General features: G+C 38.2%; 1 long non-coding RNA gene across 2 annotated transcripts in view; it reads left to right on the forward strand.

The window, feature by feature from the left end:
- The first annotated feature begins 8,166 nt into the window (after nt 1-8,166).
- LOC308195083 overlaps nt 8,167-24,785 on the forward strand; it is a 252,908-nt gene continuing 236,289 nt past the window's right edge. For both annotated transcript variants that reach the window (XR_013951253.1, XR_013951254.1), the window contains exon 1: nt 8,167-8,284. This is a non-coding gene — a long non-coding RNA (uncharacterized lncRNA). The remainder of the gene's footprint in view (nt 8,285-24,785) is intronic.

Consider the following 24,785-nt stretch of genomic DNA (forward strand, 5'->3'; position numbering starts at 1 on the left):
GGCCATCAGGCCGGGTGCCGAGTAAAGCTCCCCATGGTGAAAAAACCCAAAATTTCTGTGCTGGCACCAGCCTCTGAGCCACCTATTAACCACGCGAGCTTTCCATGTCCTCTCCGTGCCTCTCCCTTCCCCTGTAGGGATGGAGGAAAACACCACCTGCACTCCCGCTCCCTCCACCAATCGTCCCAGCCCCCTAAAGTCCTGTTTGATAGCCTTGAGGCTTCTCTTTTCAACATCGTCACTGCCAGCCTGGACTATCAAAAGCGGGTAATAGTCAGAGGGGCGAACCAGGTTTGGAAGCTTCCTGGTAATGTCTCTGACCCTGGCCCCAGGGAGGCAGCAGACTTCCCTATGTGTGGGGTCGGGCCGACAAATAGGGCCCTCCGTTCCCCTGAGGAGGGAGTCGCCCACAACAATCACCCTTCTTTCTTTCTTGGTGGAGGCAGTCCTGAGGCGTGGAGTCAACTTCCTCACCTCAGGCATCCTCCTGGGTAGGCTTCCTACCTCATCCTCACGCACCGGTCTCTCCAGCTCCAGGGCCTCAAACCTATTGTTAAAGGGCACCTGGGAAGGCGGCACCGGAAGGGGAGGGCATCTCCTGCGAGGTCGAGCAGGGACCTGTCTCCATTCCTCCTCAACTCACAGGTCCCCTCCCTCTGCCCGATGGCAACAGGGCAGGGGGTCCACCCCCCTTTGGGGCGTCTCACCCTGGTCCCTCTCCCTCCGGTCCTGCAGGGAGTCGCTCCACCAGTCTATCTCCCGCTCGCACTCCCTGATATCCCTCAACCTCTGCACCTCCTCCTTGAGCTCCGCCACCATGCGGACCAGGTCGTCCACCTGCTCGCACCTCACGCAAGCAGTCTCTCTGCCCCCCGCCAATGGCAGCAAGAGGCTCAGACACTCCCCGCATCCGGTGACCTGAACTGCCGCATGTTTGGGCGGGCAGTCGGTCTGGGTGTGTACTGACTTCCTAGAGAAAGCACCGTGCCTGGTGGAGACCATCGCAGCCCAGCTGACGGGAGAGTGCCGATGGAGGAGTTGTCCCTATGGGCGGGTGTGAGCGCTCCGCCCAGTGATTTGTGTCACTTTGGAACTGCCAGAGTCATGACACCTTTTTTTCAAGCATTCTGCCAGCTTTTTAGGATTTTGCAGTTGTTCAGGGGTGAATGTCCAAAACACTGGAGGTGACCACTGCTCTAGAAACCTGCCCATATCCTCCCACACTCCCTGCCACTCGCAACTATCCTGCCTCAAGACAGATCTCCGGATGAGATTCCTAAGTAGTTGTTTAACCCTCCACAAAACCTGAAGCGCATTCAGGAGACATAACAACAAGAGCAGGCTGGTCTGAGTATCCCAAGGGTATTCAACATCTCGGAGAACCACCGTAACTAGCTCGGGGGATAAGAGGGTGGTGGTGAAGGAGAAAGGGAGAGTGAACAGGTAGGGAAACATGTCTTCCCCTGTCCCCTTCACAGATTGGCTCCCTAACGAAAACAGGCAATAGGTATAATTGCTAATAGTTTCCGAGATATGGTTTCCAAAGTATAGAGTCGACGTCAGTGCTGAGTACAAATACCAGGTTAAAGTCGTGACCAGATATTTCATCATTTCATAAGCCATTGTTACACCGCACAGTACCATAACAATCTTAAACCAGGGCCCGGAAAGGATAAACAGTGCAACAGGGAGCACATACAGAAAGTAACGCACCATAAAACTCAATTTGGAATACAGGTACAGCAGACTGGAGATTAAGGCAATCAACATCGTGACTAGCAACTATTAAGCAGGTCCAATACTTATACCAATTTTAGTTTAACACACTCTGGTCAGATTTGTCAATATCTCAACCCTTCGTGCCCCACATTGGGCGCCAAAAGGACTGTTGTGGTTTAACCCGGCTGGCAGCTAAACACCACACAGCCGTTCGCTCACCCTCCCCCCTCCCTCTCTGGGATGGGGGAGAGAAACGGGAAAGTGAAGCCGGTGAGTTGAGATAAAGACAGTTTATTAAGACAGGAATATAATAATATAAGGAATATAAGGAATATAATAATAACAATAATAATAATAATAGTGATAATGATAATAGTATTAACAATAATAATGTGTAAGAAAACAAGTGATGCACAATGCAATTGCTCACCACCCGCTGACCGATGCCCAGCCTATTCCCGAGCAGCCGGCCCCCCCACCCCGGCCAGCCACCCCTATATATTGTTTAGCATGACGTCAGATGGTATGGAATACCCCTTTGGCCAGTTTGGGTCAGCTGTCCTGGGTGTGTCCCCTCCCAGCTCCTGCTGCACCCCCAGCCTGCTCGCTGGCAGGACAGAGCGAGAAGCCGAAAAGTCCTTGGCCTGGTGTAAACACTGCTCTGCAACAATTAAAACATCAGCATGTTATCAGCGCTCTTCTCATCCTAATCCAAAACATAGCACCCTACCAGCTACTATGAGCTACTTAACTCTGTCCTAACTGGAACCAGGACAATGGAGAATTCTAATGGATTGAGCTTTCCAGGAAAGCTGAGTTAGGGATTTGCTTTTTTCCGGATCTAGATTGCACTGTCATGATTGAAACATAAAAAGCTCTTCATCAATACCAAAGCTGAGGTACCCACGCACAAAAGCAGAAATGCAAATTATTTAGATGTGCATGTAGAATTAAAACACTTTTTTTGAATGTGAATTTGCATACAAGGCTGCTTGTGATCAGTATGTGAATTTCTGACATAACTCGCTTTTTGATTGAACATACTAAACATGAAATACATTCAACAGCACCCTAGCTTCCATTTTTGTATCTAGTCTAATGTTGTATAGAAACTCCTGCTTTATCATAGCAAGTCCTTTTTTTTTTTTTTCCCTAGATGCGCATTATTTCCATTTAGCCATGAACACAGAGATACATTATTGCTGAATAAGAGACAAATTTATTTCTCGAGAAGCTGTTTTCACAGCAAATGTCGAAGAGGATATGCTCTAGTAAACAACACGGCCATCTAGTGGTGAAGCTAGCTGTAACCCTGAAACCTGACTTGTTTGTTTGTTTGTTTGTTTGTTTATGGCTGGGCATGATTTAAACACAAGAAGATGGATCTCTTGGACTAGGAACTTGGAATTGACCATTATGAAAGCAAATCCCATATCTATCTAAATCTACAGTGACCCACATACTCAGGAGAAAAAAGAAAGTTCCTGTCCCATCTCAATACGCTTAAGGCATCAAAACTTGACATTCAGTTCATGTAAATTTTTGGTAATGTTATCCATTTTGAGTAGCTTTTTATTAATTTCTTTATTGACAATGCTTCATCTTCTTCCACCTAAAAAGTGATTTAAAATGCTATAATATATTTTTACCTACATCTTTGACCTCACAGTTTTACTCTTTTTTCAGATCCTTCCATTTTTCATTGAATTTTAGGCCCTGTTCAATTCATTTCCTCTTTTCAAGCTGTAATGACCGAGCAGTCAAAAATCTGTGAATGCATAATCTTCTAGTGCACTTTGCTCCACCTGACTATTATTGCATATTTTTCTGTACCTGTAGCCCTGTAATTATGACCATTGCCATTATCAGTAAAAAGCCATAAGTTTTATATTGCCTTGGCCTGAGCTGATTTTATCTGATTTTAATAATTCTCTGGTGCTGTAATGACTATTGCCTAGTTTGTTTTAGATCAGGTACTGTGAATAACCTTTACGGTAAAGGTCTGACAGACCTGGGCATTCTTTCATTCTCTGAGGAACAATAGCCTTCTACAGCAATTAAGCTGAGGTAGTCAATGGTGCAGCTTTCAAGCTTCAGTTGACAACCAGGGGAAGAAGCAGGCTGATAAGAAAGCATGTAAAAATAGTCCCAAGTGAATGCCAGTATCGAGGCAGAAGGGACTCCCCACACACACCTAAGCTGAAAGTCCTGATGGGAAAAAAAACTCAGGATGCTGATGACCTGCTGCAACTCTGTTACCCCCATCCTCACCCCACCTCTCTGCTTGATGGACTTTAGCACCATTTACCTTGTATTTTCTTGTATATAATTTAGTGACATCATTAGTGAGGCTTTTCAGTATGAATTTGGACTATGTGTTAATATTACTGCAACTACAATAATCGGTTATATTTTAATTATACTGTTAATATCTTTATTAGGTTTTAAATAAATTACTGGCTCCATATATCGTGTTGTGTTTGCCATAATGATTCGTTGAGTATAACATGCCCATCTCTTTTTCATACTGCCACCTCTAAATCAGGATTGAGAAGATCTATTTTACATTTCATTTCATTTCACTTCATCCTTTTGATTTCTCTTGAAGACACAGTTAGTCTGCATGTCTTGGCAATACTAACTTTCACTTTCTGAATAATTAAAACGTATTATACAACGCTTCTATACTAAAGGATAAAATATTGAAAGAACATTTTGGACTGTAAAGCACTTACTCTCCTCAGTTTATGAACTCCTGGAACAAAGCTCAAAATATCTTGTATGAGATCTGTAATGCAACCTCTTTCCCATTTGATATAATTTTTCATCATAAGCATCATTTACATCTTCAATCAATTGGAGGCATAAATGATAAAACTTACTTGCACCTAAAAATCAACTAGTGATCTACCTGAACTATATCTTGGGGCTATGTAATTTTATGGATCCCAACTATACTATTTGGGGTACAAAATGACTGGGATGACTCTCTGAAAATCTCGTCCTTTGTGTGAAAAGCAATGTTTATTATTAATTTCACAGATGTATAAACTGTGTTGTTATATCTTTATTCCAGATGTTTACCTGTTCCAGCATCTGAAAATAGGTGAAGTATATAAATGAAATGAAACTTTCAAAACATGAAAATCTCTATAATTTCCATGAGGAGGAAAATGTTAAGGCATAATTATTGTCAAGCGTGGACCAAGAATTTGGAGTATGAAAGGCAATGCCATCTTTATGCAGCCTACAGAAACATGAAAGCCAGCGTATGCAGTGCTTGTGAATATTAAGATATTTTCTTAATGTCTTCTTAGCACTTTCTAAATTCTTGAAGGTATCTGCTGTTGGGTTCTGAGGGCAAGTAGCATGGATTCAATCCAATATTTTAAGAATGAGCTATTAACAAGCAATGTGTCATTCACAGTAACCTCTTCCTTTTGGAAATGCTTTGCCAGAGCTTTCCTTTGCATTTTCAGTTACTGTCATAATGAATAATGTGCTTTTTTTTTTTTTCCCTTCTCCTTTTCCCCCTCAAACAATAGATATTGTCAAGTTCTGCTGTTTCTGAAAGTGATTGCCTTTTAGGACTTCCTACTAATAGATGGATTAGCTTTTAGTCTGAATGTACAACAAAGAGCTTGCTATGCTGATAGCCCACAAAAGCTATTTAAAGTGGAATTTTTTCCCCCAAACTGTTATGACATCATCCTTTACTGCTGTAAACTGTTTGTTCTTGGTCAAAATTATAGGAAGGAATTGGTCAAAAAATCTAAGTCCCTTCTCATGAAATAGCAAAAAGGTTTCTACAATCTGTTGGAAAGCAAATGACTGCAGATTCATAATGATGAAGCCACATGCAAAAAGTGCCAGTGTGTCTAAATACACTGACATACCACATCAAAGATTTGGTTCTGGGTGCATGCACTTTGCTGGTGAACTGTCATAAAATCCTCAGCATTGTAGCACAATCACAGACAGTAATTTAATTTTCATTACAGTAATTATCTACCTATCTAGTTTTTGGTCTTGTCTCTGAAACCAGAGGGCTAGGAAAGGGATGGAAGAAAGTGGGGTGAGGAATGACCCCAGACCTTTTAATGATGCTGAAGATACTGTTGTGCCACTACTTTTCCTTTCCAGATAACGTAGTCCAAATCCCTTCTATTGTTGGTTGAGGTAAATTTTCTTCTTCTGATCCAGTATTAGCAGCTACTACCTGTTAGAGGAAAATATATATTCAAGCTTGAAAGCAAATTTATTTGGACAAGTGACAGGTGGGAAATTTGTTTAACAGAATCTGCCTGAGTCCTAAAAAGCCCTCTAGGACCTGAGAAGTGTCAAAGAGAAGGACTAAGTCAGGGCATTCAGATGATGAAACGCTGCAGATGCTGGCTGTAATGACAACCTGCAAATCTGTCTGTCAGATGATTCCTTTAGATAAAAGTAGAATGTATATATTAGAGTGACATTTGTAACAGCCTCTTCTTCTTGTTTGAAATAACATCTTTTATTCTGAATGATCCTAATTTCTTTCTTTCTCCAACTGTCTTCAGAGGCTTCTGTTTCACTAGCAATTTTCCAGACTACTTTCTCTAAAAAAAATAAAAAATAGATGCATTGGAAAATGTGACTTGTTTAACAAATACTCAAGAAGTTGACCAAATTGGTTAATCCTCCTTTCATGAAAATTATTCTAGACAATTTCAGAACCAGAAGACTTTTTATGGTAAGAGCAGAATTTTCCTTTCTGTTCTTATTCAGATGTTAAGTGGGTCCCTATTTTTTCAATTGCTATTAAAAATAAAACTCCAGATAGAATCTCAAAATCATGAAATCCCTAAATCCTTATCAGAAAATGGAAAGATTATTCTCTACTTTCCCTCTTTCTAATACGTATCGTAAACAACAGCTACTAACTTCTGCTAAATTGGAGATTGTATGAATCTTTGGTGTGACTCCATATAAATTCTTACAATTAACAGGACACAAGATAAACTGGCTACAGTCTTTTAACATAATTTGGATAATCAGAATTGGTTTGTAGTCCAAACATATGACCTCTGTCATATCAGTGATAAGAAGATCCTATCTATCTATATGTTACCAAGGTCATCCTATATTAGAGCCAACAAGTATTTTTATTTTGGCTAAGAAGAGCCCAGTGAGCAAAGTACTTGCTAGTCTTTGCTCACTGTCAGTGCAGCAGGAAGGGGAAGAGTCAGGTCTGATTGCTTATAAGACCCTGTCTTTTCTTAGGCTATTACTTAGAAATTACTTCCAAGCAATAAGACTTGTGTTGCAGCCTTATTCAACATGACTGAAATATCAACATCACCCTTGTCATTGTCCATAACACACCAGAGCAAAGTTTTACTCTCTCAATTACTGACTTTTATTATTTAGAAAAAACCTTATTGCCCTGTTGGGATGTCAGTGAAATGCTTCATAAATTTCCTTAATGATTCCCCTTCCCATCATTATGATTAGTAGTGCCAGTTGTTAAGGATATTTTCTTCCTTTAAAGCTAATGCAAATAATATGCTCCGTAGGAGTAATTTCTCAATCATGTAGTTAGAGCAGGGCAAAGCCAAATAATATTTTCAACCAATGAAATTTTTCAAGAGTTTGATATTTTTAAGAAGACACACCACCAAAAAGACATTTTTCTTCATCACCTAAGAAAATGTTCTCTATTACAGCTTCGTATGTTTGCACTTGCAGGTTGAGAGCACTCATTTTTACCCTAGTTTCAGGTGTGTGTTCTGATGGTGAAGGGAGGGGATTCTCGTTCGGCCAGCTGAGAATGCAATGGAGCAGCTGCTAAGCTGGTAGATGAGTAATTGTAACAGGGACTGCCAAAAAGAACAGGTCCCAACTCTATTCAGAACTAAGAAAAAGCAAAATTTTGAACTATGGTCTTCTCTAGATAAACTGAAACCCTTGCCTATTTCTTTTATCTTTGTTGAGTATTAATCTGCTATCTAGAACCAAGAAAAGTTTGTGCTGCTGAAACCAATGAATGTCTCCTGAAAGTTTGATTCTGATTGACAGTTATATATATATATATTCACAAGCTTGCTTTATTTTAGCCATTTTTCAGAAGAAACGATATTATTGTGTGGCTATAGAACTTGCTTGTTACTGACAAATAGCTAGACTTCTGTCCGTTATGTTTAAGGATTACATAAATAATTTGGATTTGAGAATTAATTTGTTTTATCTTGTATTTTCCCCTTGGAAAAACAGAAAAAAATATATAGAAACCCTTAAAGGAATTTAAGGATCAGCTGAGGCTGCAAACTCTTCTTTGAAAATTACTTGGCCCACAGCTGTGAATTTGTGATGTGGGTTTCTTGTGGGGGAGTGTGTGCACAGCTGAGACAGCTTTTTTAAATTATTTTTTATAATTTAAATAAAGGAGGAATATTTTTTCCTTCCCCCCCAAATTTTGCTTGCCCAAGAGTAGGGTGGACTATTCTTGTTCTGTGTGGTGTCAGAGGAAATATAGTATGCAGCTATCAACAAGTTATGAAGATAAACTCTATCACAGCAGGATGCTAAGGTAATTATGCAATGAATCTCAAGTATTTTCTTGTAAATTGTTATCTTATTGTTTAGCTAGAATTAGAAATTTCGGAAGCCTTTGAAATATATTGTGAGGTCTGTAGCGAGGGGTAGATCTTCATGTGTGTTTGATAGGAGCTACTGACTTTAAGGATGTAAAGAATTCCTGTTCTGAAAAGAAAATAGAGACAAGGTAGTGTGAAATGGGATTAGTAGGGGTTTACACTAACTTTTTCTGCCTTTAAGTTTGTGTGTGGCATGGGAATTTCAGGGTGCTTATTTTGCTTCTATATAGCTTAAAGTGGCAGGGGTGCAACATGTTCTGAAAAGGTTGTGGGTAGCAGTCTTTTCTGTTTCTGAGTGCTCTGTTTTATGTGTGCAATAATCTCTTAAAAATAAAGTGGTGTCTCTGTCGGCAGCTTGGTGCTTCAGGGTAGAGTCTCTGAGTGGAGCTGGCAATCTTCTTCCTGCAAGTAATGGGAGACGAAAGAAAGGAATGATGGGGGAAAAATGTTATAATGATGATGTGTGTTGCTAAGCCAAATTTGTTCAAAAAAAAAAAAAGACACTTTGGAGCTGCTGGATGTTATTTCTGTGTAGAGGCTGTAGGAAGGGAGTCATATGAGTGCTTTGTTATAAAGGACATATAACCATTTGGCTTGTAATGGCCATCTGAGAAACCAAATGCATTGAAAAGGTTTTCTTTTGCCATCTATACATTCATTAATTTAGTGATGGATTATATTGCTTGGCTGAATTTATCTCTGAGATGTTTTCTATTAAAATATTAATTCTGCTAAGAAAAAAATCTGAGAACATTTGGTATAGGGTAGTCTAATTAAAGCTCCATGTGATCGGGAGTATTTCAAATACCAGTTAACAATGATGCACCTGCGTCTAACATGTTATCTGCTAAGCCCCAGAAAGAAGAAACTCTAAGAGTAGAGTACAGAACAAGTCTCTTAAAACTTCTATCGGAGACATCTCCTTTGTGGGTACATCTGCTGGGATACTTACTAAACGCCTTGGATAAGCAAAAATACATTAGCTAAGATGGTACCTGCTGCAGGATCTACTAAAGCTATAGGTAATTTACAGAGAGAACTAAAATGAGAGCGGAATCTCCAAATGCAATATGGCTGTTCATAAAACAGTTGTCTGAAGTAGCACGTGTGACTATTGAGGTGATCTGTTTCAGGGAACTGTAGAGCTCTGCTTGCAGATGTGAGGAGTTCTTGGTGATGTGGACTGGTCCTTAATAAACTAAACTGTGTCCTGACAGTAGCTGTAATTACGTGGATTAAGGATTTATAGTATGAAGAATAAACAAGATGCCTATGCACATATTCTGTTAAGGGGGAGGGGGGGAACAAAACAGAGAAAAAAAGCACACAATTCTTCACAAAGATAAAATGAGAATGAGGAGAGATGGAAATATGAGAACTAGAGTCAGGATTACAGAAAATCTGGACCAAGTGCCTGTTCCCTCCTTTAATTCCCTTCCCCCCACTCTCCCCCCTTCATTTCAGAATCTTCTGCCTGTAGCCATGCCCGTGGTCAAGGAAAGAAAGAGAACTGAGTTCTTTTCATTGTGCTTCTTGCTTTGAAAGTCTCTGAATAGGCCGTGTTTCAGTGTGACCTATTGAAAACACTGAGGATTTTGTACTAAGAGTGATCTCCTTACAGAATATTGATATTCTTCCTTTTGCGAGAGGAGGCTGTAATGTTTCTTGTTTCTAAAGAACATATTTCAATTTCACAGATGAGATGCATAATTCCAAAAGACTCTTGCAGCACTCTCTGGTACATAATGAGCATTCTTTAGAATTCCCATTAACGTTGTGGCCCTTAACAGCAGGAGGCCAAAAATAGTCATAAAGCTACTATTCAAATGACATGGGGGGGAAATCACATATGAAAGTGAATTGCAGGGCTGCTATGTACCAAGAATATATTCTTGCAGAAAAGCACTCCAGCTCCCACTTCTCCATGAGAGCCTCGAATTATAATATTACATAAAGCATGCAGTTTAGACCAGTATCTCTTCATTTAAAAAGTTTGCACAAGTGATGATAATGTTCATAAGAACCTCATGTTGTATTAGCCTAACCAAAATACTTTTAAAGTACAGTGTGTCTTATCAATGAGATCTGAATAAGATTGCATTCATTTAAAAATACATAACCTAAAAGAAACTTTGAATAGTTTTAGAAAAAAGTGGGGAAACTGTTTATGTTTCTGTGCCTAGTTTGTTTTTTTTTTTTAATACAAAGCTTTACATGGAAACCATTTTGTGGATTAAAAATGAAAAGTAAAATGTTAAAGGCATTCACTGGCTAAAAGGAAAATAAATGACAAATGAATGGTCAGATTCTGATTTCTAGTCTGATTTCTAGGGGGTTCTTTTACCCTTTAATGCCAAATAAGCATTGTTGTGATCTAGCCAGTGGGATCTGGAATGAGCTGAGCCATTCTCCATGGAGGTCGCTAGTCAATTGAATACCTTTATCCATTAGTTTTCATGGCTGTATCTCTACTGACTGTGATGATAGTTTAGAAACCTGGCTCAAATGTAAATACTTAACTTTGGGAGATCTGATCTCTAAATGTTTCTTTTTATGACAGACAATACTGAAGGGGCTTGCAATGATTTAAGCTGGTAGATACAGCTGATATTATGCCTCAACTGCATATTTAACAGAACCATTTAAAAACACATTTATGTTCAAACATTACTGAATGCTTTGAAAGTTTCAGTATGAAAAAATCATAAATATTCTGATATTGCTTCATTTCAAAGTGATATTTCAATTGGAGGGTAGGAAGAAAATGTAATGGGGAGTAGATGGCAAGATTGAAAGGTTAATGTGTATTTTTTTGCATTTTTAATGGAAAAAAAAGTGAATTTATACGCTAAAATGCGCTCCACTTAAGACAGACACTTGAAAGCTATCTTGAGTTCTTTAATTGTTCTTTAAATGCACACAAAGAACATGTTGAACATCAGAGTGGCTTACAGTTATGCTCTGTGGTCTGTTTAATGCTGATTCACAGCAGAAGCTACTACCAACTGGATGGCTGCTGTTTCATAGGCAGCAGTTATCAAATGTCGTGTACAGTAAGAGCCAGCATGTAGCTTTTCAAATTTAAAACTGAGGGACAACCACAGAAGCACTCAGCTAGCTATCATCAGCAAAATAGAGTGGGCCAAAATTGTGCTTGCTAATCACTGAGTTGTACTGAAAGTCTTTTCCTCTCAGAAAAATACTAAATCAGGAAAACCATCTGTTTTGTTGGGATGTTTAATGTTTTATAAAACTGTTGTTTGGGGAAGGCTGAATGTGTGATGGGGTGGGACATGCAGAAGTCAGTCATTTACCTGGGCAACAAGAAATAGGTCCAAATTGCAGTTCTGTCGGACTTTTTTTAGCATGCACATGCTCCTGAGCCCTCAATGCTCCAGATGGGTGCTCAAACCCATAGTGTGGATGGCAAACTGGGCTATAAATATAAATATTTTTTTTCTTGCGCTTTTTCCTGAGGTTGTCAAGGATATCATTTTTGTTCTAATGCAGGATGAAAACTTTGATATTTTCTCATGAAACTGTGTTCCTGTTCTCTAGGCAGCCCTGGAGGGCTGTGAGTGATAGGTATCTCAAAACCTTCAAAATACCTCACATTGTTTCTGACAGCCCTGACAAACAGAATGCTATTAGCTGAGTCCCAAAGGACAGGTTAGCAGACCAGCTAATCCCCTACCGTGAACATATTTATTGTCTTCATTGTTTTCAAGATTATGAAATTGACAGCTCCAGAGGGCGTGAGTTCTACTGCAGTGAAACACAAGTTCCAGTAGTAATGTAGCTCTAGTTGCCCACTTACACAAAGCACAAACACCAGTGTCATATCTGAAGAGTTTAAATTTTGTTATAGAAATGTCATGATGTGGTTTAGAACAAATCAAAAATTTCATGCAAATTTCTTTCAAACCCTCAGACAAGCTAATGGAGATTTCTCATCTTATTGTTTTTGTTGTTGTTTCTTTGTTTTTATCCCTGGCTCCAGGTTAACTAGTCACTCTTTTACAGTCTAACATGATTCAAGAACAGTTGAATTTCAAGAAATTTCTTCTTTCCAACTTTCAGCTGTTAGTAAATATTTATTTGGTGGTGGTTGTTGTTAGTGGGTCAAATTCTGCTCGGCTTGGCTTTTGACACTTGTTTTGCCTGATCAGAGTGAAGAACTTAATATGAGGTTCTACGCTTTCACTCTAATTGTAACATGTCAGAGAACAAGTTTCTGAATAGCCAAAATCTTTTGTAGCGTTTCTAGCTAAAGTCATGGAATAAAGTTCATTAGGTCAATGGATGAGCAGAGATTACTGTGTGAAACAATCCAAGCCTAAATGCACCCTCACCCCCAGGAGGTGGGGGGAGTTATTCAAGTCTGTTTTTCTTAGAGTCGAACAGCAGCACACAGACTTAGAAATTTGCTGAGGGTTATAAAAGCGTTTGAAACATTTGGCCTTTCAATCTAATCCATTTATTCAAGCTTTAAAACATTAACAGGTGTTTTTCTCCTAGGACTTTAACTGAGCTATGTCACAGTTTAGTATTAAAGTAGCGTGTGCTTTGTCTGAAAGAAGGCCACAAAATATTAACGTTTCAGGAGTAGTCATAAAAATACCATCCTTGGACTGCTTGTGAACTTAGCAATAACAAACATCAGAGAGTAATTTCTAACAACTTGTTTCTATGGAACTGTAGCTTTTTCCTTCTGACTCTCCCATTTTATATGACAAATTGATATATAAGTTGCTAATACATATTTAACTTTTTCCCTTCAGCCACTGGAGGATCTAAATAATCTTTCTTTATATAAACATGTTTTTAATATCTGGTTCATACAAATGCCATTAAGGTGACTTTTTTGTGGGGTGGGGGTGTTGCAACTTTATAAAGGCCTACGTAGGTATTCTATTTCTGAAGTAATTGTAAGTATATCACAGTTACTGGTCATGTTTCATAATAAAATGTAATTGTATAATGATATACAATTATTTTAATGAACATATCGCATGCTGTTCTAGACATGGATAAAATCTGAAGCTTAACATAAGAGGCCTCCACTAGGGCATCATTCAGTGTAAAGAGGCTCCTCCACGCTGCCCTATTTTCATCATTCTGCCTTTGAATCCTGGCATCAGAGCCACCTTCCTTTTAGTTGAGTAAGAACAGATGGGTCTTCCATTGCAGCCTGTCTCTCTTATCCTGCCAGAAGGCTCGCTTTTAAGTCGCATGAGGCAAGAGTTAGTCTCTCTCCTTGTGAAGTTAAGCAAGCTGTCAATCTCTGTCCCTGCTGACTGAGGAGCAGGGAACCGAGATCACAATGATGAGAGGAAGCCACACTTCTGACGTGCTCAGGTGCTGGGAGGAGATCCATTAGAACTAAAATGCTGTTCTTAAAAGCGAGTAGTCGCTTTTGTTCTCTGCTAGCCTTGTGTCTCCACTCCTCAGGATAGCTAGACCACATATGCAACAGCAAAAAAGACCTAGCCATTAAACGTAGGCCTTGCAAGGATGAATTAAAAAAAAAAAAAAGGGTGGAACAATAAATTTGTGGCATCTCTATATCTGAGTGAGATTAGAAATAATGCGCTGATGCTCACCAGTGAATCAGTCATGGTGAATTTTAATAGATTCTCAGTTTTCTTGAGTACCAGTGTTTCTCACAGCTTCCAGTGTTAACTTAAGTAGAGGTATAATGAAGAGTCTTTTTCTCTTCTCAATTTCCTTTTCACTGTTGAAATACTCAAAATCATAATCTAGCTTCTAAGCTATGTTCATGTCATTGAAAATAACAATAACAAATTGGAGTATAGCTGGTTTTGAGAATTTACAGAGCACAGGTAAGCCATTTGAATGTCTATTCACTTCTACAGGACTTTAGTAGGATAGGTTTCCATACTAAGGTTTAATATTATGCACTCCTACATGCCAAAATGAAGCAGCCACACCAAAGAAAATCTTAAATTCATCTTGTACCTGTGGAAACTACTTATTAAGTAGTTTTGTTTTAATCTGTGGAGCTTTGATGTGTCTTTTAATCCTGCTTTAAACCAGCTAGCGTTATCTGTGTATAAGGAATGGATATTCAAGTCACGGTTGTGCAATGTGAATTCAAGACTCTAATTTCCCGTGTCGCACTCTATAAAGTCAGGATAATGGCCTTTCACAGAGATGGCATAAAGGTAAATACCGTATTGATTGTGCAGCTAGGTAATGGGCATTTATGAATATCTAAAATGGATTGGTAAGTTCTGTAGTAAACTCCAAACTTTTCATGGTAGTTGTGCGTGGCTTCTAGCTGAGGAAAACTCAAACTGCAAATAGTATCCTTACTCCTGCCTACCAGGGAACTGCTGATTCTGCTATACCTGCAGTTGCAAAACAGGAATACATTAAATAAGGTTATGATTGTGCCTAAGCACAAAGAGCCTCTAGTTTACTTGTAAAGAGAATGGAACAAGCTTGCGGCAGTTTTGGGAACAGTGTCTTGGGAAAAACAGGAGTATGAAGAGCTGTATGCTGGCAGGCTGAAGCTGTTCAAACACAGCTGCCTTCATTGGAGATCTGAAAGGGGTGTTACACCTGTGAGTTGTAAAACTGCTGCTGCTGTTGCTGTCAAGACACCTGCTCAGGCATACAAATAATTGTGAATAAATCAACCCTGGAATTTGATATTCTCTACTGTTATCTGGTTATTTCTTTCTCAATGAACTAATTGCAACACCTGGAATCAATTCTCTCCCATCCACTGGGAAACTACAGTGATATCATGCTCCTGAATTTACTACTTCTATGTTGTGAGTATTGTGTTCAATATCTTTTCTTCATACTGTGATTACGATTCCACACTTTGTGCATCTTTTTGCACATTTTGTGTGTTTCTGAGTTCTCCGACAGAATTAGGAAAACCTCCCATGTACTGTTTGCTACCAAAAAATCCTTCAACACCTGAAGGAACATAAGAACCCCGGGAAGGAAAATATCAGTCTAATGCTTTGAAGGCTTTTCACTAGCTGATGTCAGACCAGCCTTGAGCAGTTCTTTTCCTGTCCTTATATCTAACTCCATTTTTATTTTCCTGTGGACAATCTAACCTGCTCCACAAAGACGACTGCTTGACTTTATCACTGTACTCTATTTTAGGGCTTACAATCAGTAGTTGCTGTTCTCCAGAATGCTGGTGACAGTCATTGCTGTATACATTTCTAGAGGTATTTATCTCAAGAGGTGGGTTAAGGATTTGATTAAGAAATCTTATGCATAGCACTGAGTTTCTTGTGCTTAGGGTAAACAGAAAAGTTTAACAGCTGTTTTCCATGGCATGACCGTCTGGAAGTCTATCAGTATGAAAGACATTGGGGCTGTGTCGTTGCTGCAGGAAGTGATATATCAATCATAAAACAATCTCTGTTTAGATAGCTCTAGAAATCTGCTTCAGAATCTTCTGTGGCTTTACAATGTCTGTCCTAAATCTACAATATTCATAAATAATTTATCCTGAGTTGTATGAGACTTTAACCGCTTTTTCTTGCGAGGCTTTGCCCCGAGGAGTATTAAAGTGAACAGGGGAATACATGCATGACCTGGTGTTTGATATCCACAGTTAGACAGTTTTCCAAAGAATGTTTGTCTTGCTTTTTCCCGAGTCACAAAAAAAAAAACTTCGTGTAAATTAGTCTTAAACATTACTGAAATGTCCCTGACAAACTGCTTTGATTGAAAATTGAATCAACTGTAACCTTAGTAAGCAATGTATACCTCATCAAATGTAAGTTGTAGGCTTTCCTTAGGTTACAACAGTGTACTTTATTAAAAAAAAAAAAAAGATTGTTCTCAACTTTTATGAGCTGTTAAAGCAAAGCTATTAAACTTCTGGCCATGATGCTATAATGACATGTACAACAGCTAAGGTCATGATTTTTCTTTTAGCTACAAAAGTAGATAAAATTCCAAAATTCCTTTGTAGTGTTTAGAAAAAAATTCTGCAATAGGAGGAAGAAATGATTTGAAGCTCTGAAATGTTTTAAAACTGTATCAGCTATAAACATTTTGAAAATTCAGTATACTTCCTGTTAAAAACAGTGCTTAAAATCAGAGTATATTTTTAATATTACACTCATGCATCAGCACTCATTAGAACAACAACATGTCACTACCAATTGCTCAGGAATAATGGAAGCTTTACAAAGCTTTTAAGAATGGTAGCAGAAAATCTCACCAGTTATGACAGGTATAGATTGCTAAAAATATTTGCAGTTGGAAACTGAAGATCACCAGCCATTTCACTGATAGCTTTGGAGTTTTACAGTAGATTTCTTTCCATAAAATAATCTTTTTAAAGAAGATATGCATCACTTTGTTGTCCCAGTTAGGAGTGACAGCCTTGATGTGATTTGTTGATTCTATTAGAGTAGCTGTGCCATTCCACTGAATATCGACACAGATGCCCATGCAGTTGCACTACAGCATGAAGCAGTCCTTCCTTTGCAGTGTTGCAGATGACTCACCCTGTGACACTTCTGCATGGACTGTCTTTTATTAATTAGTAGTATTCCCCAGGTTTTACTTCACCAGTCTAATGAGCTTGCTGAGCAGATATTTATAAAACTCTGAAGCATTCCTTGACAGCAGAGAATCGACTAAAAGTATCTGGTACTTGTTAGTTGTTTTAATTATTATGGGAAATATTGTGAAGTCTCATTCTTATAGGAAAATCTCTTGTTTACTGTCAGTTTATCAATGCTAAAATTTAAATTCTCCTTTGCATGTATTACCACAATAACTTTATGCTATGAAGCTTTTTATTTTTGTTAATTTTATTTTACTTTTCCTGGGTCTGAGACATTGCTCTGAAGAAAAGCTTTGAGTTTTGGAGGAAAAAAAATATTTTCTTCTTGGTTTCATCACCACTATGTCTAAATCTTCCAGCAAACATCCCTGCAGTTTATGTACTAATGTATGCATCACCCAACTGCTGTTTGACCAAGGAATGAATACCAAGTAGGGCATTTATACTCAGGTCTTCCATTTGGCAACAAGTGCACATTACTAGCAGAAACACAGAATTACCTGCAAGGAAAGATGATAATCCTTTTTACAGTTTTGAATTTTGGCTAGGAATGAGTTAATAAAATGCTTCATGTGGGCCCCAGAATAGTTCTTGTACGTAGGCTATATCCTCTTCTGGTGACAGCATATGACTGAACAAAAGCTACTAATTGTTTTTATGGGATCTCCATGGTGATGCATGACAACATAAGTTACTGTCAATGATGGCAGTGACAGCAAGACCAATAGATGCAGGACCAGCTGAAAGTAAGACTTCCCAGGACTTGCTCCAGGAGCTTTCCACTAAAAGGGAGAAGTAATGCTATTTCTTTTTTTCTGATTTCTCACTCAGTTTAAGTGCTAAGTCCATCTCAGCTTATAGTCTGCAAATGAGCTAGGGATGATGTGCCTCAGCTGTTGTTTTTTATTGTCTTATAATCAGTCTGTCCTTTGGTCCCCGATCTGTCTCTATCATTAGATTCCAGCTTTGTGCAAGTTGACCTTGTTGGTGACTTCTTTCACTGGTTTCAGTCACCACGCCTCATGCCATTCCTACCTGTTGATAGTTTTGCTGGTGTGAGGCAGGACAGCAGCAGGGCCTCTCTCTGCCTTGAGATGGGTTCTTTTTGCAGACTGAGTGCAAGGAGGTGAAAAGGTGAAAAATAACACATCTGTAAGAGCAAAGATGAAAAGAGAAAAATAAGTCATTACCTGGAATATTGCAGCATGTGATTTCATTTAGGATCTTTTCCAGTACAACCTCAAAACCAGGCTTCAGTGCCCTTAGCTCTTTTCAAAGCAGCATCAGAACAAGTTCATGAAATAAAAATATATTTTTAAAAAGGCTTTTTCTGCACTAAGGTAGAGTCTTCAAATATTTTCCAGACCACCACAAAAGCCAAATACAATTCGCTTGAAAATGTATTATTTCTTAATGCAAAGAAAATACAACTTGAAAAAAATGTCAGTCTTTGAAACTACTGGATCCTTTTTGGAAAACTGTCTCTTTAATAACTGGCATGAACAAGAAGATAACTTTCAAGAAGTGGCTATAGAAAAGAATTCTCCCCATTGGATGTCATAATATAAGCCTTGGAAAAGCACTTATATTAGTTGTAAAATATGATTGATGTAATGCTTTCGTAGGTTTGTGCACTTTATAGATTTAAAGACTCTTACAGGTAAGCCAAATCCTCCTCTCATGGTTGCAGAGGTTACTGCACCTAGAATAGCAGATGGAAATGTCTTAGAGTTAACAGGCTGCATAATACCTTAATCTGTTAAGTCTTGCCTTTTCTGTTTACTTCCTTGGATGTTCAGAAAAATACCTAACTCTTCTTACATATTTGTTTTGCAAGCTTTCAGAGTTATCAGTAGTTTGGAAATACTGCAATTTGTGTTGACTATTTGCACTCTGACCGGGGTTTGTATGCTGGCACTGTTTATTTGGTTTATTTTACTCACTATTTTATTTAGTGAGTGTATGCTGGATATTGTTACATTAGAAGAAGAGAAAATAGAATTGTAGTGTATGCCTGTTGGAAAGCAAAAGTGTTTTGTTCAGATATTCAGACTACTTGGTAATATAAAGAACTTGAAGGTGTTCTTTATTTCTGTAAACACATGTGAAAGCATAAGTTCCCCCCCCTTTTTTTTCCACCCCTCCTTCTCTTCCCCACCCTCAGGGGTGCAATGGGAGGAGGGGGAAGGACAGGGTGTGTTGGGGGGTGAGGAATCTGAATTGTCTGTTGCAATCAAGTGGTTTTGCTTCTCTGTGCATTCTTTGCTATGCTGCATGACTGCAAATTGAAATAAGAACATACTTTCATGTTTTATCAGTCTGAGAACAAAATAGTCCAACCAATTTTCAGTGTAATACATCTTGCTATGATGGACGCAATGTGGTCACTAATGAGGATTCTTTCTTTTATTCAACAGTACTTTAAGTCCAACACTTTAAAATGTAGACCTAAAATGAAGTGTTTCAATTGAAATATTCAGGGGGTTGTATTTTTTTGGAATGTAAAGAGTTATTTCGGAGATCAAGCAAAATACTCTTTCTTTAGGTTTGATTATTCTTGAGAGTACAAGGAGCAGGTGGGCAATAACGTGCTGGGTAAACAGTAAATATTACTTCACGACTAGTGGAAGTGGCAAGAAAACTTAATACTATAGAAGTAAATTCATACTAGTTTTGAATAAATTTACAAGATAAGCCCGATATGATGTATTTTAAATTATACTACAATTACTCTCAAGAAGCTTTTATTTATAAATGTGAGAAAGTGAGTACCAGCAACAAACTCTTCCATACCTTAGAGGGAGATAGTCTAGAAAGAGTGATTTAGGAGAAAATTTTTGTCTTAAGCATGTTTTAGGAGCAATCATAACGGCAACCTGGCACCAAATAGAACACAAAGTGGATTATCTAAAATCCTGTAAAGGAATATATTGCTGTTCATATGAATCTTGCTACCGGCTACTATGTAAGCACTGCCCAGGGTATATGTTCAGGTTTCTATGTGATCAGAGCAAACTGTTGCACCATGTTTGAAAGACTGTTCACCAGTCCATATTTTTAGGTGGTGATGTTAATGCTACAGTTACTGGGGAAAGATCTTTTATTGTAGCTGTCTTTCTAATGTGTTCTGAAAACACATTCAGAATGTGCCCTTCAGCTGTGGATTTTTGAGCTCTTATACAGCAACTTCTGAGCCTTTTTTAGATCTGCTTGATTTTTGAGATTCAAATAGCTTCATTGTGGGCTCTGTCAAGGCTCAGCACCTTTCATCATACTTGTTAGGTTTATTTTGTCTATTCTAATGCTTAAAAATTTTTTTTTCCAGAACTACTATTGTAGCTCTAACTTACTTTTTTTAGTAGTGGTAAGCCCACTGCTATGTGTAGAGGGTTGTGGGTTTTTTTATTCCTTACCTGATACTTATATTCAATTTGATCTGTGAATTTTATTATCCGGTTTTGTAGAGTCTTATGCATGTCTTTGCAGTCAATGTTAAGCTCTTCTATTTGGAACAACATAATATCATCATCCGTCACTTCGTTGTTTATTTCCTTTTCCATGTAACTTGTAGTGTTGAACAGCGTGTAACCCAGCACGTGTAAATCTTCACAGCCTTACTCTGCTATGAAACTCCACCTTATCCAATCTTTTAACAAATTCTATGTTCATGTGAGGACCTTCCTTTTATCCCATGACTACTTAGTCTCTTTAAGAAGCTTTGGCAACTAATCTTGTTGAAAGTCTTGTAGCTGACTGTCAGCTGGATCTCCCTTATCTGTGACCTTGTTAGCTATTTTAAATGCCAATTTCCAAACCTAATGGTGCTCTTTCACTGTTGAAAAGTCAATTGTCAATTTGACTATCTGATATACGTAACAATGTTCCTTTTAACGTGGTGTGGAGATTTGTGGTGTGTTTTTTTTTTCCCTCCCCAAATTATGGTAGTTTATTCTACCTTTCCTGGTGCAACTGTCAAGCCTAAAGTGTTTATTTTGTAAGATTTTTTTCTGTAACCCTTTAAAAAAAAAGTTAATGTCACTTTTTGTTTTCATCTTCAAATAGAGTAAATACAGTTAAAATTTAAATGAGGTTTTGTACACACAGATAAAATTGGCCACCTGGATACTGCCAAACAACTATTTTAGCAGCATGTAGCTCAGCATGTTGAACTGCAAAAGTATTGGGATAAGTACTGACATAGTTGCACTTCAACAGAAATTGCCTCTGTGCTTTTGAAATTGGTTCATAGATCCAAACGAGAGAGTTGCTGTTGCATCTTGATTGCAGTGTAGAAATACCTGGGAGCTTCCCTGAAGAAGAGAGATGACCCTAATCTTCAACTCCTTAGAGAAGTATTCTAGTTATGAGGCTAGTTTAAGCAAGAAGCCATTCCTGGTGCTGCTGCCTTTGGGGGTTGCATGTAGTTGAAGAATGTTCTTAGAATCATGCCTAGATAAACTGATAAGGGAATGCTTTTTGATGATACTGATCCATGATTTCTCTTTTCATCATATGCGTGGTCAGAAAAGGAGCTGTACCTCAGTGGTAACTCAAGTGCAAAAGGGGTTTCTTTCAGTATTAGGCAGCAGTTGAAAATATTGATTATGCTTATATAATGGCTAGAGTAGTAGATATCTTTAAAAGTGGGAATATACTTTGTATCTTTGAAAAGTAGAGTGAAAATGCCCAAGAAGTTCACACTGATTGTATAAATGGTAGTTACACCGGAGAGCTTATTCAGATTTGTCAGCGGGATAGTGACTATTTCATCAAACAAAATGAACAATATGCCCATAAGGGGTACATTAGAACTCTTCTCTTCTGTTAGGAGGCCATAGCTTGTTGCTCAGCTGTCCCAGTAGTGATGATCTATGCTGTATGGTTTCCTTTAGATGATGAAGTAGAGAGCTCTGGAAGCTCAGAAGGCAGGCTTCTCTGAGAATCAGCAGTGAACGAAAATATTTTTATGCCCTGTGCACTCCTGTGAATGTCAGTGCAGAAGAACTTGACCTTTATTCCATTCATGAAGTAGAATGCCCTTAGTGCATCAAGGGAGACACTTGGATGTAGTTCCTGATAAAAAGGAAAAATTTGGCAGTCTAAATGGAGAGTCACAGTTCTTTTTAGGCTATCAGTAAAGCAAAACTGTTCTGTTCTCTTTATATGTCAGTTGTGCTGAGAGATATTATCATGGTTCCTATTCTCCTGTCATGTTAGGCCAGTGAAAAATAAAATATAGTTTTCTCAGTGTTTTTACCTTCCAAAGACCAGAAGACATCAACATAAAATAAAAATACTATGTCGTCATGATAATGAAAAATTTTAGTTTAAGAAATAAGTGAATGCTTACATTGTCTTTGCTTAGTGTTTATTGGTAAAAAGCCAAGATACCAACTTTGATTCTGCTGCTCATGCTGAGGAATTGATTCATCAAAGATACTTAAGTTACAAATCAGTCATGGTTTTACTTTTGTCCAGAATTGCAATGTTCTAGTTAGAACTCAGAAACAAAAACCAACAGCAATAAAATAAAACAGCAGTTTTCGAGTATTATTTAAAAATAGGATCAATTACTGAAGTTGAAAGTTTAATGTACCAGGTCTTGGTCTCTTTTGGTCTGTCTTTATGATGTGAAATGAAAGCATGACAATCAGGGAAACTGTCAAAAAAGCTGGAATGCTGTCAGGCAGGAATTAATTAGTACTTTAGGTTCAACTATTGTTCTATTTGTTAGCTGAAAGACTACTAACACATCTTTGTCTTCTGAGAGATTTTTTAAAATGAAAACTTTTTGAAAGAAAGAATTTAGACACTTAAATCCAGAAGATGACTTAGTGTCCCCAGTTAAGAGGGGCATTGCTCTACAACCCAGTTTAATATGTCTGGGCACTAGAGAACAATGAAATTTAAGACTTTACCTTCCTGAAAGTTTGTTCGAGGCTTTTACATAATGTAAGCCAAATCTGAAATTCAGTGTTCCCCTACCTCCCCACCTCAAAAGGGGGAGGGGTGTTTGTGCGGAGAAAGCAGAGATGATTTTGAAGTTGCCCATGCTTTCAGGGACTGAGATGAGTTTGGAGGTAGGAAAGGGGCTATCAAATATCTCTATTGTTTGAGGAAACTTGGAAACTTTGATGGTCTGACAGTGTAATTAAGCCTCTCCACTTCCTGAATTATTCACTTAACCCTCCACAGTTTCTCTCCCACAATGTTGCTTAGTTCACTGGTTCATCAAAAGCCCACACAAAAGTAAACCTGCTATAGAAATGGGGGGTACTGCCTGTTGACAAATGTAAGTTTGTCTTTACCAGTGCTTTGTTTTGTGGAACTCCAGTTGTTGTGGTGTGTGTGTTTTGTCGTGTCCATTCTGCCCCCCCCTCCCAGCAGAAGGAAGAGGTATATTTCATCTTACTGACACCGTGACTAATGACACTGAGTCATTATAAAAGGTATTTAGCTGATGAATTGTCTGATCTGTTTAAAATTCTTGCTGTAAGGGCCAGTCGTTTGGTGGTATAAAGACTAGTTGCAATCCACAACCACTGAAAGCATAGGCAGACATCAACAGCAGAATCCTGAGCATATGGGCTTAGTGTTAGGCAACACCTGAATGGTGCCCTGGTATTTCAGTGTTAGAATTTCTCAGTCCTTATTTAGATATGTTTTTATTCCTAATTTTTTAGAGGTTTGATTTATTTTAATTGTCATGAGAAATAAAGATCAGGTAATAGAGAACTTGTAGAACAACTGGAATCATTCAGAAAAATACAACCCTACGACTGATTATAACTTCCTTACAAATAACATGCTTGTCTGGTGGGTGATGTATGTATGTGACATAACAGTCCTTGAGAAAACTGTTGATGAGAATCCAAAATAAAATCTGTTCTAAACAAATCTGTGCTCACTTTGATTTATCAGCCCTGTGCAGTAGAACTCACCTGTTCTAAATAAAGTATGACCTGATGTGATTTCCAAGCAGTGTAGCTAATGAGGTTAAGGCAGCCAGTGATGAAAACATGACCTTAGAAAGGTGGTAAAGTAACCACCATGCAAACAGGAACTTCTCAGCAGCATTTAAATCAATTTAGGTCTGAAAAGCAAGCAGAGTTCTACATGCGACTGGAGTCACTAGAGCTAAGGAACTTCTAAAACTTTTTGTGAACCATTTTTGATCTCACTTCCACAAGGATAAAGTAAAATATGAAACTTGGTAGTTTCTCCCCTGGCAAACGTGGTAGGTGAAATAAAAATATAACCATATTGATTTGGGTTAAGATCACAAACTTAAAAATAATGAACCCATATTAGATGTTTTATTACAGAAATAGTAGAGAAATAAACAGTTTTTCACATTGAAAGCTTATTCATAAAGTGCATGGGTGTGGGGGAAGGATTCTGAACATCAAAACTCATGAAAGGCAAAGACTTCCCAATTTGATGACTTCCTTAATTTTTACTATTATATGAGTATTTAGGAAGATGAATGTATTTGGAAGAGGTCCAATCATATTGCTAGGGAGTCAGTTTAGTTCAGTAGTTAGAGAAGGTCACCATCTTCTTTGTGAAGAACATGTGGCTTTAATATGGTATTGGAAATCTTGAGCTGAAGATTTTAACAGTATGGCCAGGATGTTTCTGAACATCATTTTTTCTTAATTTCAGAGTTAATATGCTATTAACTTTAACCACTGTCTGCAGCTCCAGTATAATGCTTTTTTATCAATGTTTTCCAAATTCTAATATGCTTTCCTTACATATTATTATTCACTCTACTAACCTTTGATATCAGTCAACTGTTTATTTCTGAGTAGAATAAAAGATGTGTAGTAGGGACAAAATGTCTTGAATTAAAGCTGTGC

This window comes from Anser brachyrhynchus (assembly GCF_964034855.1).
Source record: "Anser brachyrhynchus genome assembly, chromosome: 4".
NCBI lineage: Eukaryota > Metazoa > Chordata > Aves > Anseriformes > Anatidae > Anser > Anser brachyrhynchus.